The 14,268-nt window shown below is 44.1% G+C and overlaps 1 protein-coding gene across 5 annotated transcripts in view; it reads right to left on the bottom strand.

The window, feature by feature from the left end:
- The window catches only part of MCF2L2 (MCF.2 cell line derived transforming sequence-like 2), a 207,875-nt gene that overhangs the window by 56,063 nt on the left and 137,544 nt on the right, over positions 1-14,268 (bottom strand). The window lies entirely within an intron of this gene.

The raw sequence follows: 14,268 nt of genomic DNA, 5'->3' as shown, positions 1-14,268 counted from the left end.
TCTGGTGGGCCACAATGTGGGGATCGAGAGGGCAGCAGGTGGAGCTGCAAATACCTGGTGCGGATCCTTGGTCAGGAAGGTCTGCCTGACCCCTATACTGTGCGCGCGGTTACCTAGATCTTCCTTCTAGCTTTTTCTGCAGTTTGGTTGCCCACATGGATCTTTGACCCACACGCATGGATGTCCTTTGTTGTACACAGAGTTAGATGGATGCCAGTCATGGCCCCTTCTTCTGGGATTTAATGTTTCAGTGCAGTTGAGTTCCTCGGCCAAATTACTTGAGCTCTGTCCACTTCCCCGGAGGAAAGCAGGTGTGGAGCGAGGTGGGCACAATTCTAAGAGGGCCTGTAATACTGCTGGCCCCTGTGGTGCACCTACCTCCTCCCAGTGAATCAGTCAAACACTAATTTAGGTGCTACTGTGAAGGAAGTTTTGCCACTCTGATTTGTTCCAAACCGCCTGACCTTAAGAGAGGTAGATTACCCAGCTGGGCCTGACCCAATCGTATGAACTCTTTAGATCTGGGTCTAGAAGTCAGAGAGACTGGAAGCATGAAATGGGTTTAACACAGGGGAGATTCCAAAGCTGGCTTTGGAGGGGGACATGTGGAAGGAGCACAGGCAGCCTCTGGGAGCTGAGAACGGCCTCCAGCTGATTGACAGCCAGTAAGGAAATAGCGACATTAGTCCTGTGGTTGCAAGGAACAGAATTCTGCCACAGCCGCGTGGATTTAGGATACCAAGTGCAGCCAGCCAATACTGTAACTTTAATCTCTAGGGCCTGAGCAAAAAGCCCGTCATGCCATCTCCAGACTCCTGTTCCAGGGAAATTGAGCTGAGCTGCTAAGCATATGATCACTTTTTTAAGTTTTGGTTTTTAATTTTTAAAAATATTTTTTAAAGATTTTATTTATTTAATTCTAAGCAGAGGGGAATGGAGGGAGAAAGAGACGGAGAGAAACATCAATGTCTGCTTGCCTCTTGCGTGCCCCTGGTGCCCCTGGGGACCTGGTCCGCAACTCAGGCATGTGCCCTGACTGGGAATTGAACCGGAAACCCTTTGGTTCACAGGCCTGCACTCAATCCACTGAGCCACACCAGCCAGGGCCCGATCCTTTGTTATGCAGCAATAGAAAACTAATAGAGTGGGGCTAGACTCCCACATCTGTCTCTAGACAGACTGTTTTCTTTTTCTTCTCAGGCTGTGTGGCCACACTTTCTTTCTCAAGCTTTCTTTTAGGTCTTCAAATGAGTCAGAGTTTGTACAAGTGTGCATGCGTAGAACACATACACGTAGCTTCCTGTGAACCATCGCTTTGTTCTCTGTTAAGTGGTAGTCTATCCTAGTGAATGGTTTTTCCCTTTCATAACATGAACCCCGCAAGAGACAAAGAACACAATACAGAAAATTCATACAAAATGCAAATAGCTATTAGTCTTACATATAAAAAAGGCTTAATACACACTAACCCAACAAAGACATAGTAAAAAGAAGTAACAATTATCAACCAATAAAATAGTAGAAATTTCAGGTCTCAAAGGGAGACCTACAGATGAGAAGGTGGAAACACTCTCAGACAATATTGGCAGAAGTGTAAATTTGTGCAAGATAACTTAAAAATAGCTCACCAAATTTAAAAGGCAAGCTCCTTGACTTAGTCGTTCCACTTCTAAGAGTGTTTGCTATCAGAGCAATAGCACTGCAACAACACCCAGAGAGATGTGAACTGGAAATTACTTAAATTCTCATCAGTAAATTACAGAGCATGCGTACGGTGAAACACCAGGCAGCTTGTAAAAGGATGAAGCTGTCGAGTCATGTGGATATGACATAGTCACTTTAAGTGACTTAAAAGAAAGCAAGATGCAGAAAAGTGAGCGTAGCACGATCATTTGTGTAAAAATGAGTGTGTACACATACCCATACGTAAAACTACATGCTTAGAATATTCCTACAAAGAAACTTAAGACATTGCTAACAGTGACTGCTTTCAGAGAGTGGTACTGCAAGCTAGAAAACAGCGAGGAGAATTTCTACATTCCACTCCATACCTTTTTTCAACATACGATTAAAAGCGCTTTAAACATTTGCCACTTTTATCACTTAAGAAATGACTTACATGACACTTTAAAACAAATGCTTTGGAGCTAATGGTATGTAAACCCCATTTGAAAGATGTAAATAAATCCTACATTTTATATATTTTATAGCTCTTTTTGGAAATGATAATCTCTGTATCTATTTATACAAGCTTGTTATAAGACAAGACTGATGAAGGTTCGCCACTGACAGAGGAAACAATTTCAAGAAGGATGAAGACTACAGAAAAGTTACCTGAAGATCATATTTAGCAGAGTCACTGAGGAAGAGGTTTCTTTGCTTTTTATAAGTCACCCTGAAATGATGGTCAGAAGGAAACAGAGGCCTCGATACCCATCTATGTCTGGGCATCAGGCAGGACCACAGCAAGGGTTGGACATTCACAGAAAACCAGAGTGCAGCCAGCCTCGCAGGCCCTCCTGCAGCACTGGGCTTCGGCAACTTGGCAAGTCTGCTAACGGATGAATTGATGATTAAATGAAGTCCACAGGTAGAAATCACTAGGTGGTAAGCAGAAATCTGTTTTATTGCCCTACAGTTATATAAGAACTTAGAGACTCTTAGGAGTTTTAAAGAATCTGACACAAGAAAATATTCACAACTCAGGAGGGAAAAAAAATCCCTGTCAGGTTATATCTCCATGTATAGTTTGGAAAATGGCCTATGGATCTCATCCAGCTGCTTCATTTTACTTGTTTGAGTGCAACGGATAACATTTCAATAACAGGAAGTCTCCCGAGCATTGGTCGCCTCCATTTCAGTTCAGGAAACAGAAAAATCCTCGTGTCATTACTAAGCCATTCTTTTTCCTTTCTTTTTCTTTGCTTTCCTTTCAAATAACTACTAAATGGGAGAAATTTTATCATTCTTCCTGAGGATTGTCTGCTTTATTCCCCAAAGCACATATCTTTGTTCATAGAAAAAGATGGTCAAGGATTTAACACCTAAATTCACCCAGTATACATAATGTAGATGGAGAACAGAAAACACTGGTGTTCTCAAGTCATTTAAAACCTTTAAACAGTGGAGCAGTTTGTGCCCTGATGGATATCCACCCAGCGGTGGAGCACTGCGATGAGGATACCAAACGGAATTGACGAGCCAGGGCAGCCTGCACGAAGGCACTGTCCATGCGTGCATCTTCTGGCGCTTTGCTTTTTATGTTTAAAAGGGGACCTCCTCCCACTTGCCGCCCCAGATCATTAAGGAAGAAATGGAGGCATGATGTGTTATAAGGGACTGTTTCTTTCTCTGAAGCCGCATTTTAAGGTAGTGAATCGGGCAAAAAGTTCATTTCATTTTTTTCCTTAAGGTGGCTCTAGTAATGCTTAGTTGTCTTCAACTTAATCTGAAACAATTTTGTGTGATTGTATTGTGACAGGTGTTATATCAGCATCCGTTTCAAAAGAACTTATCAAAATTGGTGAGTTCTTATGTAGCCATTTTAATATTGAAGATGGAAGGACATATTTGAAGATGGATTGAAACATTTTCAGCATATTATGCTTTATTATCTCAAGAAAGGTAAAAATGAAAAAAAAGATTTGTGCAGTGTATGGAGAAGGTGCCGTGACTGATCGAATATGTCGAAAGTCGTCTGTGAAGTTTGTTGCTGGAGACTTCTCACTGGACGATGCTCCACGGTCGGGTAGCCCAGTTGAAGTTGATAGCGATCAAATGGAGATGTTGAGAACAATCGATGTTATCCCACACAGGAAGTAGCCGACAGACTCAATGTATCCAAGTCAATCAAGTTAGTGGTGAAAATGAAAAATGTATCTTTTATTTCATGGAAAAAACCACACAGACTTTTTTGGCCAGCCCAAAAGCATAAAAACAGAGCAGTGGATACATGGCTCCATTCTACATGACACCTCCTGTTGGTCTCAGATGATGCCGTAACCATCTGAATGGAACCTTTTAAAATAATGAACGCAATCTTACTTAGTAAGCAAGTTCATTAAGGTACATACGTGTTAGGATTTCCTGATAAGTTTCTCTCTGTCCAAGCACCCTAATCTGTTCTCCCTTTGAAACTTAGCTCCTTATCTCCCCTCCTCAATTTCCCAGCTCTCCAACAGAAGAGTGTCCTTCTGGGAACCAGTTTGTTAGAAGTATATTTTTGCTTATTAATTGTCAACACAATTTGTCATCAAGAGTTTTCATTTACTCTTGGTATGATAGATCACGCCAGAAAGTACTGCAGATTTTTACTTTTTAAAAATTCGTTTTCATCTAATACCATCTTTGCCAAATTGAAAGGTCTGTTCTTATCCTTCTCAAATTCTAGCACCTCTGACATAATGGCTACTCACTTTCTTAAACCTTTCTCTTCCTTTGGGTTCATTTTTATCCAATCTTTATTCATCTTTATTATTATTATTCAATCTTTATTCATTTCCCTACTTCTCTATTTCTTCCTTGCCTCATCTTCCTCCTCCTGTCTAATGTTGCTGCTCCCTGGAAGTCTGAACTCAGGTGTCCAGGTTTCCTTCCTTCCTCTTCCATCATGCCGTTGACTTTCTCACATCTTTGTCTTCCTCTCAGACCTTTGGTCAAGCTCAAGTCCATGCTGCCAATCCACATCTTCACCTGGATGCCTCCCAGGCACCTCAGCCACCTCAGGTTGAACTGGAACTCATTAGACGGAAAGAGCGTGTGCAGCATTAGATCTGCCCTTTTCCCGAGGTGCCCAAAACACAGTTGTCATTTCAAGCTCCTTCCCTGACACTGTGGCTTATGTTCAGTCTCTCACAAGGCCTTGTCATTTCATCTCTCAAAATACCTCCTGGAGCTACCGCTTGTTCTCCATTCCTGGTACTGCTGATAGAGAACAAACTTACCATTCCTCTTTGGTGGAATACTTTGGTGCACCCCTAGCATCGCATCCTTGCCACTCAGGACGCAATGCCCATCAATCTGTTTTGCAAACTACCAGTCTCTGTCCTTCCTAAAGCTCCGTTTCCATCATTCTTCCTCTTTAAAAGCTTAAAATAGCTTTCAATTGCCCACAACTGCCAACATTCCCTCCAGAATTTCAAGACACTCCATTTGTGTATAGGACCCTTGTTCTAAAGGTAAATCCAGACCTCCAGATTCAGATTGGGGGGTGCTGGGTGAAATGAGGAGTGACAGGTGAAATCTGTAATTTACACGAGCACCCAGATGATTCTGGTACAGAGGTTCTGCTATCCAACTAAGTAATACCGATCTGAGTCCCTGCTTCTAGCTGCCTGTCTCCCTTTAGTTATTCCAGCGTTATCATCGTTTCACACTCCCTTCCAAATTCTAATCATTCTTGAAAACTCAGTTTCAATACTCCTTTTATGAAAACTCTAACAGCTTCAGATGAATATAGAACGACAGTGTTATCTTTGCTTCCCAGGCAAAAGTAATCAGACCCAAACACTTACTGGCTCTCGACTACGAAGTAGGCACCATAATAGGCGCTTGGGCTAGAAAAATGCACCATGACCTCGGGCCTTCGTCAATTCATAGTCTAATGACCCAGACAAGAAAATCATTGACCCTGGTGCAGTGTGATAAGGTGTCAGATAGTAAGAGGGATCAGGTGCAGAGCAGAGGCCATAATTAGGCCAATGATTGTGGAGGACCCTACCAATTGTGAGTTGAATAAAGTAAAGGTTAAGTCAAGTTTAATAAAGGAAAGAAAACAGGTGAAAGGAGGGAGGGGTGTGGTCTGAGGCTGATGCCAAGGAAAACGGTGTGGAGGAGGGAGCAGAAGCCAGAGATGTGTGCTCCACTGGCACTTGTAAATTCTTTAATGGAACTGGGCCAATAATATATATAGTAGGTTCACCAAATGCTAGAAGCAGATATAACCTTAAATCCATCCAGTTTGTCCCTATTTTACAGGAGAAACAACAGAGGACCAGAACCATGAAGCGACTTGGCCAAGGTCCATGGCTTTGGCTAAGCCAGTGTTCTTTCCACTGTATTATGTTATCTCTCTTCACCTATGTGTAGGGTGTATCTAAATTCTTGTCTGCTAATTATTAAATAAAACACAATGTAAATGAACTTATCATGGCATTAGAGAAATACAGGGCTTCAGGAAAACAGGTGTCCAAGCCTCTACTTCTACTGTGAATATACAGGGTAATCTTGAACAAGTTACTTTCTTTCTCAGGATCTCTGCTTATTTTCATGTACAAAGGTTGAATTATGTAGTCTTGAGTATCCCTCCTGGTTCTCATAGATCATTATTTAAATATGTTATCATTTCTAATAAAACATATTATATGGTCTTTGGTAGAATCACACCTTGTTTTTCATTTCCACAAGAAATAAAATAGCCCTGGCCATTATGGCTCAGTTGGTTGGGCATCACCCACAAAGCAAAATGTCGCTGGTTCTATTCCTGGTCAGGGCACATTCCTCAGGTGTGGGCCAGGTCCCCAGATGGGGTGAGTGCCAGAGGCAACTGCACATGGATGTTTCTCTCACCTCGATGTTTCTCTCCCTCTTTCTCTCCCTCCCTTCTCCTCTCTCAAAAAATAAATAAAATTATTTTTAAAAAGAGAAACAAAGCAAAGGTCATCAGATTTTCTATTCATTTACAACCCCAACTAAACAGTTAATGTGTAACTTCAATGTGCAAAAGTACAACGTGGCTGGAGAAGTCTTAGGTGAAGTCTGAACTGTCCTCTGAAAGAGGTGAGGACTTGGCCAGGAAGACAGGAGGGTGTGCCGGGAAGGACACATGAACAGGGTGTAAGAGTCGTAGCTACACCGGGCCTTGTGGGACCCAGGCTGCTGGGATGGGGTCTGCAGGGGAAGCATGGGAGGCAGGGGGAACCCAGATGGAGACGATGGCTGTCATGCCAGGCTACCTCACAGACATCGCAGGAGCCGGAGAAGATGTAAGAGATTGATTTGGCCAGCGGGACAGATGTCTCTCCAAGAGCCTCTTTCATTAAGCACAAAACAGGTTCTGAGAGTTCAAACTCAGGATAACACGTTCATTGTTTTACACCCTTTTTCCATTTCAATTAGGTGTTCTGTTTCTGTAATTACATTAATAAATTCCTAGAACTGTACATGGTAACAACACAAAACACTGAAGACCAGCAATTTTCAACCAGTGTGCCATAAGAATTCTTAAGACATACAATACCAGACTATTTAGTCAGGGGCACTGACTTCCTTTTCCCTTAGACTGTCCAATTAAAAAATGACAATAGCAAACACAATAGCTATCTGGTGTGAATGCCCTGGCTTGAACCATAAATATATAGATCATATAATGGAGTTACGTCTTATTGGTCACGCCACATAATAAGTTTGTGTCTGATTGGTTAATTCTTGGTAGCAGAAATCCTTATGTACAAGTATAAGCACTGATTTTTTTAACAAATCACTTTTGAGCAAAGAGGGCAGGTAATTACTATTATTACTTTTTTGGTAAGTCAATCAAAATTATACCTATTTTTTGTCAGACTAGCAAAAATATAACATTTTTCGGTGTGCCGCAGAATTTTAATAATTAGTTTATGTGTCCATGAGATGGAAAAGGTTGAAAATCACTGCTATAGATCCATACAATGATCATGCTGAGGCTGATGATATTTCAAGCACTTATAAAAGGTCTGATGAATATTAACAGTTTCCTGGTTCCCGGAAGCCTGACAGTTTTGCTCAATTGCTATTCTCTCTTTTCCACTTTTCTATCTCAATTTCTATATTTTATCTTATGTTAATTGGGTTTGATCTCAGTACTCTGATGTGTTTAGGGTGAATTATCTCAAGTTGTTTTTGGAAGAGGATGGGGCATAAATTAATTATTATTAAAGTTTATCTGACAGATGCTTGCTCTTCAATATCACGTAATAAATGTGATAAAATACATAGTAATTTCATTACTATGAAAGTACTGACTGTCATTTATTACTGATAAATAAATGACAAGGTAATTTCATGCATACTTCATTTTTTAAAAGAGAGATTGATTATAGACATAATCCTATTAATCCTAATTCAAGTTAACAGTCCCCCATTTGTGCAGCATTTTAGGCATTTTAAAGTTTTTGTTTTATTTTTAAATTTTGGTGATCTCTGGTCTGTGTGGCTCACTTGGTTGGAGCATCCTTCCCATGGGCCAAACTGTCAGGGGTTCGATTCCCAGTCAGGGAACACATCCAGGTTTTGGGTTTAATCCCCAGTTGGGGTGCATAAGAGAAGGCAGCCATCAATGTTTCTCTCTCACATCAATGTCTCTCTCTCTCTCTCTCTTTCCCTCAATGCAATGAAAAAAATTAAGCGATGAAAAAATGTCTTTGGATAAAAAAATCAATGAATATATCCTTGGGTGAGGATTTAAAAAATACATGGCATAAGACTGAACCATTTAAACAATTTTAAGTGTCCAATTCTGCAGCATTAAGTACATTCAAATGTTGTGTATCTGTCACCGGAACACTTCCACTGTCCCCAATGGAAACTCTGTTCTCGCTCAACACTAACTCCCCCTTCCTCCTTGCCCCTGGTAACCTCTACTCCACTCTCTGTCTCTCCGAGTTTGCCCATTGCAGGTACTCCAAATCATAAATTATTTGTTCCTTTGTGTCTGATGTATTTGACTTAGCATAATGTGTTCAAGGTTCACTCATGTAGCACGTGTCAGAACTCCATTCCTGTTCAAGGCGGAGTATCTTTCATTGTTTTTATCCACCACATTTTCTCTATCTATTCACCTAGTGATGGACGCTTAGGTTGTTTCCACCTTTTGGCTGTTGCAAACAACACTGTTATAATTACTGATGTGCAAGTTTCTGCTTCAGTTTCTGCTTTCAGTTTTGGGGGGGGTATATGAGGTCTGTCCAGAAAGTATCCAGCCACACTCTGCAAAAACTAGAGACATTTATTGAAGATGTTACAAGATACAAGAAATATTGTGCATAAGACAATGATGCCTCAGTCACCTTCAAAGTAGGGACCTTGAGACCTCACACAATTCTCCCAGCATCTCTTTCACTTACTGTTCAAAACACCCTACAAAATCTTTTGTTGGACTTGCCAGCAGCTGCCCTGTCATATTTTCCTGAATCTCATCAACAGTCTGAAATCTCTTCCCTTTCAAAGGTGATTTTAGTTTTGGGAGAAGGCAGAAGTCACGGGGCACCAAATCTGGGTTGAAGAGGGGCTGAGTCACCTGGATGATTTGATGTTTTACCAAAAAACTGCACAAAATGTGATGCATGAGTGGGCACATTGTTATGATGTAGCTGCCAGTCACCAGCTGCCCATAGCTGCGGCCTTCTGAATCATCCAAATAGTTTCCACTGAGGAATGTTCGAGCTTAATGCAAAATTTGGTGCAGATTCGTTGCTCTAGTCACTCAGTCATTTTTTAATGTGATGTCCACATAGTACACAGTGTCTACCATGCCCCCTGACCAGTACAGGGAAGTATTCACTGTTCGTGCATGCACATTCCAGTCCACTCTCCTTGGCTGCCAGGCTACATCGATGTCATGCAAATCGTTCCCATTATATTAACAATGGCTGGCCCTTTTCCGGACAGACCTCATGTAACCAGAAATGGTCTTGCTGGATCACATGGTATTTCTATTTTTAACTTCTGGAGAACTCCTAAACTGTTTCCCAGAGCAGCTGTATTCTTTGTACTACTGCCATCAATACACCTGTGTTCCAGTTTCTCCACATCCACCTTAATACTTATTAATTTTCCATTTTTCAAATAATAATAGCCAGCCTAGTGGGTGTGAAGTAAGGTTGTTTTTCAATGGGTGTATTGTATTCCTTGATCTACTCAACACCTGACAAAGAGGTTCTCCAGGGCAGATGTCCTGTCTTATTCAACTTTGTCCTCTGTCTTCCAAGTAGGTAAATTTCCAATAAATGTTTGTGGAATAGATAAATGATAGATTTAAAGATCAGACCAATACCAATTCTGTGAGCAAGAGGTATTGCTAGTCTCATTTCACAAAAGAGGAAATTGAGATTCACAGCAATAAGAGATTTGATTGAAGTCAAACTGCTGACTAGCCACTGCCAGCAAGAGTTCAAGTACAGGCCATCTAACTCTAAAACCAGGGACAAGGGAACTGGTGTGCCAAGGGTGAACGTCAGTCCCCTGAAATAGTCTGCAGCATAGCTCCATAAGAGACAAGCCTGCCTAGTAGGGACACAAGTCAGGAACCCGGCTCAGGCCATGTATGTTTATGCCTCGCACTCAAGGAACTGGGCTTGAATCTCAGAGCCACGGTGCACATGCACATCCTCAATCCAAAAATAACAAGACGCTGTGTGAGGGACTTCTGGTACACCAAGGAATTCCTGGAACACTGCTGATAGGAAAACCATCATTAGCTCACTTCATGGAAAAGGGCAGGGCTGGTACTAACTCCATCAGGAGTATCCAAATAACATGACAATCTTCAGTAAAGAAGAGATTGAAACAGTTAGTAAGCTTCCACATCATGCAAACACAAAAAAGTCTATTGCAAAGAGGAAATTCCCAAAGATTTTTAGCCAGTATATAATAATCAAAGATCAAAAACATTAAGAAGAGACACATTGGTTTCTCTGCCCCAGGTTCCTTCTTTGCAGACCTGGTCGTATCTTTATCTCCCCTGCAGGTATCGTGTTATTCTCTTAATTCCTCCTCTCCCAAGAGGTCTGTTTGTTGGCTTATTATGATACAAACATCTCCCCCAGAAATCCTATTTCCTATTTCTAGGATTCCTTAACCATGTGTCTGCAGGATCAAATATATGTTTAATATTAGTTTTATGACCTTAGATCATCAGATCAACCAAGTCTGATTCATGAAATATCTATTATTTCAGATCAAATGATTTACCAAGGACTTTAGAAATGGCTTTTTAGAAGGGATGTTTCAGGAAAAAACATACCTCAGTACAACAAAACTATGCCCATAGATTAACTCTTAACTAGTGGTCTACTTATTTTAATCAATGGAAACTGCAGGCAGGCTTATAACTTTTATCATTGGTTTGAGTGGGATTTGAACCACATAAAGTGGGCAGTGGGGACTTAGCAATTACTAACTGTTAAGAAATGTAAATAGAGAATGTATTCTAGTCTAGTTGTCCTTAAAGTACCAGCACAACCAAACTTACAGGCAAAGTCCCTCACACCAGGGGCGGCATCGGCCCTGCGCCGCCGCATCACAGTCGACAACTATTTCCTGCGCATCTGCTGTGACTTTCCTATGCTCTCCGGGCCTGTCCATCGCAGGACCCAAATCGTTTGACTCCGTTTGGATCCGACGGCATTGAAGTTTGACCCCACACAAATGTCACTGGTTCCCCCATTTGCATATGCCCTCCTGAGTGGAAGAGGAGAGGATCCAGGCCGAGGCAGCCCCCAGGGTCTTGCACAGAACCCTGCGTGGCCCTGGGAGTAAAGTGTGTGTCTCATCTGCGGGGAGTGGGTGGGGAAGAAACGCTGAGAGACCCGCTGTGGGGGCGGGACCAGGCCATGGTCACTGGGGCCCTGGGAGCACCTGCGGTGTGGGGGAGGCCTGTGTCAGCCTCAACCCCATCCCTGTCCTCTCCCCACCCCTCCCCCGAGCGAGGCCCACCCTATCCCCAGCACGGCTCTGCTGGACCAAGGAGGGTCCCAGAGACCAGGGGCTGCCTGTCCGAGGCTGTTCCTGTGGGTCCCTTCTGAGGGTTGGAGGGGCACATAGGGCGGCCCTGGAGAGTGGATGCGGGAGGTGATCAGCGCGGGAGGCCCCTCCCCCGTGCAGAGGGGGCAAGGAAAGAAGGAGGGCTTCGGGAATGGCCTGTGCTCAGGGCCTCTGTGTCCTGGGCTCCCTCGGCTCCCAGTGCCAGGAGTACCCAGTCCGGCTTCATCCACCCTCCGAGTCCTGGAAGGGCGGGAGTTCGCGAAGGTGCCAAACCACAGGAGCAGAAGCTGGAGCAGAGGGAGGGGCGCAGGCCTCTGGTGTCAGCTCTGGGGCTTGTGGCGTCAGGGAGAAGCACAGTGGGGCCCTTGTACTGTGGGCGAGGCTCCTCAGAAGGAAAGTTTGAACGTCCCACGAATGTGGGAAGCGTTCAGCAAGCCTCCAGTTCAGCCAGCAGTTAGTATGTCTGTATCCACTCCGCAGAGCTGGTGCGAATTCTCCAGGGACCTGGAGACCAGAAAGGACGTGGGTGCCCCCCTCAACAGGTCTGCGAGTGTCAGAACGGGGAGCACAGATCCACAGACACAATGCCAACCGTGAGTGGCATGCCACGCCCTGGGTGTGTCACTGGTGAGAAGAAGAGGATTCTGGCCCCGGAGACATTCAAGTTCCACTCAGTCACCGTTTCACAAACACGTGTTCGATATTCCATCTTAGACACCTTAAGCACAAGAGTTATGCAACACATCTAGGTGAAGGCGTTCACGCGTGCAGCCCAGAGTCTACAGGAATCTAAGTCCGGGATAAAGGCGATGGAGGAGATCGCCAAGGAGCAAGTGGAGGGAGGAAAGAGCACCCAGGAGGGTGTGCGGGTGGGAGTGGCTGGCGCAGCAAAGGAGGGGAGGCAGCCAAGGACGGGTTGCCCTGTTTTCACGGGCGACGCCGCGTTAACAGAAGTGTACTTCCAGGGACGTGGGTCACAGCGGGCCCTTCTGTGTGACAATGGGATGCGCATGGAGACCGCTGCTGCCAGCTCCTCAGTGAGAAGCGCTTTCTGCCATTCGAGGAGGCCGTGAGGACCATGGCCGTCCACCAGCCCCCGAGGATCGCCAGGCCCAACACTGCGCACTCGTTACTGTTACTGCATTCAGTCCCCACCGCACCCTTCCAGGCAGGAATGACCGTGGGGTGTATGTAGAGAAGTTGGGTCACCTGCCCAGACACAGTGGCCAGCAGGAGGCTAGGTCAGGTTCCGCCGGTCTCTGGTGTCCTAGGCCTTGCAGGAACAGGCACCAGATTTAGAACCCACAGCCTGTGGTCTGTCTGAATTTGTAGGACAGGGCCTGTCCAGGGTCTGCGAGGAGTTACCCACCTAACAGAAGTCGGACAGAGCAAGTTAACTGGACCAGTCAAGCCTAGCCCTGTGTCGATGAGCTTCAGCTGTGTTAGGTAATAGCCGTCTGTTATCAAACCTGGTTCTCCTCTCATTATTTCAATAATACTGTTTTCTTTCTCGCATCTCTTTCCCCACCCCCTACCATCTTTTAGGTTCTGTTGTACTCAGGTTTGAAGGCTTCTTTCCCCCCAACTGGCGACGTGTGCCCCCCGCCCCACTCTCACCCTGTCTGCGACATCTGCTTCTCCCCCTGCTCTTTCTCTGACCAGTCTTTTCTAAATCCGTCAAGCAAATCACAGTTTCTCTCATTTTTTAAGTTTACCATCTGATGTCAACAGTTTTCTAGTACTTTCTATAGTTCTCTAGTGCTCTGTGAAGCCAAGTCCTGACGGTGAGATTGAAAGTCATTTATAAATGTAATCAGAGTGGGTTTTGTTTACAAGCAGCTACTGTGGCCAAAGAGGGCAGTGCGGTACTGTCTTCCTTCTTTCAGATGGCCAAATCAGCATTGCCACTACCACCTAATCTTATTTCCAGTTAATTTCACATTTTTCACACACTTCCTGCCCATAAAAGAAACTGAGTGCTGGGAATGCTCCCTGGTGAGTACAGGAGCCCGGCCTCTGCTCCTCCCCGTGTGGGGTGTGTGTGTGGGCGCCCCTGGGGCAGGCGTTCAGGGCTGCTCTGTTCCTCCTCCTCCCAACAGAAGCCACACATCCTGTCACCAACCCCCTAACTTACATTTGAAATAATCTATATCTGTCCGGAGTGTATTCCATGTTGGGTGATGTGAGTATGTGATTTTCACGTGTATGTCAATGTTCTGGTCACTCTGTATGTCTTGTGGGTACAACCCTATGTTTGTGCATGTGGAATACTCTTGTACTGACACATGGACCTATGTGGGCCTAGCTCCAAATGCCCTGAAAGGAATATCATGGTAATGAAACCTTTCCACATAAATACAGCATGCAGATATGATAGCTGGAGGGAATGCACATGTGATGACTGCCAGGATTTTATTTTGCAAAGGTAGAAGGGAGGTGATTTGCGCTGCACTAACAGTGAGTTGGCTTATTTATGGGTCACCGTCAGGGACACCCTTACAAATCCCACATACAAGTATTTCTGTCTGTGGT

The sequence above is a fragment of the Sturnira hondurensis genome, unplaced genomic scaffold (genome assembly GCF_014824575.4).
Source record: "Sturnira hondurensis isolate 20B ecotype Veracruz unplaced genomic scaffold, ASM1482457v3 Scaffold0019216, whole genome shotgun sequence".
Classification (NCBI taxonomy): domain Eukaryota; kingdom Metazoa; phylum Chordata; class Mammalia; order Chiroptera; family Phyllostomidae; genus Sturnira; species Sturnira hondurensis.
The sequence above is the reverse complement of the archived record's forward strand: the minus strand, read 5'-3'. Positions and strand labels throughout refer to the sequence as shown.